Here is a 3,979-nt window from a genome sequence, read left to right on the forward strand (position 1 = left end):
TACATGGATGGAGAAGAATGAATGTGGCATATGGCCTAAACTTCTCAAGTAGTACGGAGCATCTCCAGCTCTTAATGGCTAATACATTACTTCTATTGTAAACACCCTTTAAGATCTTAATACTTTCGTGCTTCTCACCTCTAGGGGTCCTCCAGATGAAGCTAAAGGTGTCTATCATGGCTTTTGATCTCGGATGGACTAAGAGCTAGTGTGGTTCATGTCCTCATGCCGTGCCGCCTGGCCTAGAGTTGGCCGAGCTTTACGGGGTTTCGCCTTGGGAAAAAAATATATATCTATGCGCGCTATATTTCAAAAACGAAGGAAGCATGCCCACACAAAGATGGTCCGACCCATGTCTTTTGATTTGGAAACCGAAGCTTCCGATCAAGCTAAAGGTGTTTTTCATGGCTTTTGATTTCGGGTGGACTAATTAAACACCAGCTACATGCTCGGGAGAAGGCGTTTCGGTGTGGGCAATGGTTTGAGGTGTATTCTTTGTGTCATCGTCTTCATAAAGAAAAAAAATGAGCGTGTTATTATTCAAGTGTCCTTTTTAGCACGTCTTGCTAGGCAAGTCTTCATCTTTATTGGAGTCCGAATGTGACGCGGACTGCACTAATTGAGCAAGTTGGACAAACTTTTTTATCAGGGCAATTTTTCTGTGTGGTATAAGTCATTGTTTGAAATTCTGGGGAGAATGTTTCAGAGCAATGCATGGTTTGATGAAGAAGTTTGGTATGTCAATGTCTAGCATTTTTACTTTTTTTTTTGAATATTGACTACTATCTGGTTTGTTACCGAGTGATCTAGCGGCTTTCACATAAAGTTGCACGGGTTTAGCAAGTCTTGACTTTATCATTTTTGCCGGTAAACCAAGCACGCATAATAACTACAACTTCCAAACTGTTAGGCCAGCTAGATCAAACATGGAAGGAGAAGAATGAATGTGGTATACGGCCTAAACTTCTCAAGTAGTACGGAGCATCTCCAGCTCTTAATGGCTAATACATTACTTCTGTTGTAAACACCCTTTAAGATCTTGATACTTTCGTGCTTCTCACCTCTAAGGGTCCTCCAGATGAAGCTAAAGGTGTCTACCATGGCTTTTGATCTCGGATGGACTAAGAGCTAGTGTGGTTCATGTCCTCGTGACATGTCTCCTGGCCTAGAGTTGGCCGAGCTTTACGGGGTTTCACCTTGGGAAAAAATATGTATCTATGCACGCTATATTTCAAAAACGAAGGAAACATGCCCACACAAAGATGGTCCGACCCATGGCTTTTGATTTGGAAACCGAAGCTTCCGATGAAGCTAAAGGTGTTTGTCATGGCTTTTGATCTCAGATGGACTAATTAAACAACCGCTACATGCTCGGGAGAAGGCGTTTCGGTGTGGGCAACGGTTTGAGGTGTGTTCTTTGTGTCGTCGTCTTCATAAAGAAAAAAAATTGAGCGTGTTATTATTCAAGCGTCCTTTTTAGCACGTCTTGCTTGGCAAGTCTTCATCTTTATTGGAGTCCGAACGTGAAGCGGACTGCGCTAATTGAGCAAGTTGGACGAACATCTTTTAGCGGGGCAGTTTTTCTTTGCGGTATTAGTCATTGTTTGAAATTCTGCGGAGAATGTTTTAGAGCAATGCCTGGTTTGATGCAGAAGTTTGGCATGTGAATGTCTATCATTTATTTTTTTGAATATTGACTACTATCTGGTTTGTTACCGAGTGATCTAGCGGCCTTCACATAAACTTGCACGGGCTTAGCAAGTCTTGGCTTTATCATTTTTGCCGGTAAACCAAGCACCCCTAATAACTACAACTTCTAAACTATTAGGCCATCTAGATCAACATGGAAGGAGAAGAATGAATGTGTGGCATACGGCCTAAACTTCTCAAGTACGGAGCATCTCCAGCTCTTAATGGCTAGTACATTACTTCTGTTGTAAACACCCTTTAAGATCTTGATACTTTCGTGCTTCTCACCTCTAGGAGTCCTCCAGATGAAGCTAAAGGTGTCTATATCATGGCTTTTGATCTCGGATGGACTAAGAGTTAGTTTGGTTCGTGTCCTCGTGACGTGCCGCTTGGCCTGGAGCGCGCCTGGAAGATGCTTGCAAGTTGTTTGGCTTCTGTCCATAAAAAGCTTGAAGTGACCTGGCCTGGAATAGGAGGGAAATTAGCCTTGTTTGAGGAGCTAGGCAATTAGTTAGCCTGGTCCGGGCTTTAGCAATTGACCGCCTGGCGGGCTGCCTGGGTCCTAAGTACTAGGCAAACTGTACTTTTTATTTGTACTCACGACTCATGAGGTAATTTTTAACCTAGTAGCTCTCCCAGGCTAGAACCAAACACCCTTTTGCCCAGGCTGTCTAACAGGCAAGAAATCGTTCGGGATTCATATCCACACCAGGCAGTAAATTTTCCCAGGCACACAGCTATGGACAAGAACCAAACTAGCCCTAAAAGCCTGCGATATGGTTGGGATAAGGTCTTTTGGTGTGGCGCCGGTTTGGGGTGTGTTCTTTGTGTTGTCATGTTCCTAAAGACACTTCGAGCATGTTACTATTCGAGCGCCCTTTTTAGTGTGTCTTGCTAGGTAAGTTTTCATCTTTATTTGAGTTTGGCTGCGACGTGGATTGCATTTATTCTAAATGAACATTCTACTTGGCTAAATGAACGTTCTACAGGGCTGCTTAATCTCGTCTTTGTTTCACCAATATACTTCACTTGTTATGCAGACCCCCTAAACTTTTTTCCCATGTAGAGTTGGATTATTAATAACCATTATATTCCCTAAAAAATGCTTATATGATTCCTTATAAATTTGCTCGAGCTTTACGGGGTCCGGCGTTCGAAAAGTAATATATAGGTATTATATTTTCGAACAAAGGGAGCATGCCCACACAAAAGTAGCCTGGTCCATGTCTTTTGATTTGGAAATCGAAGCTTCGGATGAAGTTAAAGGTGTTTTTCATGGCTTTCGATGTCAGATGGACTAAACGCCTGCAACATGCTCCAGAGAAGGCATTTCGGTGTGAGCAATGGTTTGGGTTGTCTTTTCAGTGTTGTCGTGTTTCTAAAGAAAAATTGAGCATTTTATTTTCCAAGCGCCCTTGTGTCTTGCTAGGCAAGTCTTCATCTTTACGGGAGTCCGAATGCGACACGGATTGTGCTTGTTGAGCAAGGTAAACGCACATTCCATAGATGTGACCTTTCTTTGGGATATTAATCATTGTGGCCTCGAATTTCATGGGAGAATGCTCTAGAGCAATGTCTGGTTTGCTGCAAAAAATTTGCGTGCCAATTTTTGGCATTTTTTTAATATTGACTACTAATTAATTGGATATTGAATGATCTAGCCGGCCTTGCATAAAGTTGTGTAATTTGGCAAGTCTTTGCTTTAACAATTTCTGGTAGCAAACCAAAGCACACCCGTAATTAGTATGACTTTCAAAACGTTAGGCCATCTAGATCAGCCTCGAATGAGAGGATTTCATGTGGCCTACTGCCTACATCTTCTTAGGTACGGAGCATCTCCAGCTCTTACTGGCTACATTACTTTTATTGCAAACACCCTTCGAAATTTGATACTTTGGTGTATTTTGTAGGGAATGTACTACGCAAAACGCATTTTCTTTACCATGCGCGAACCTGCCAAGATCATTATTGATGTGCAGGTAACGAGATCATACCCTTGATGATGTCGATGAAGTCCTCCTACTCCCACAACTAAGTTGTACCTCTCAGCCGGGAGAGTTTCTCCTCGTGATGATCCGTCTGGTCCAGCGTCGACGATTGTGACACCTCCAAGGTATTCACATGTACCAAAGTAGCAACACCACAACAGCTTGTGGACCAACACAATGAAGCAGCGGGGAACTACGAGAAGGAGTTTCAGTAGCCTTACGATGAAAACTAGATCTAATATAGATGGGTAGAGGGAAGCGGTGGCCAACTAGGAGGGGTTCGGCCAACCTGGCCCCACCAG

This window comes from Triticum aestivum, chromosome 5B (assembly GCF_018294505.1).
Source record: "Triticum aestivum cultivar Chinese Spring chromosome 5B, IWGSC CS RefSeq v2.1, whole genome shotgun sequence".
Classification (NCBI taxonomy): domain Eukaryota; kingdom Viridiplantae; phylum Streptophyta; class Magnoliopsida; order Poales; family Poaceae; genus Triticum; species Triticum aestivum.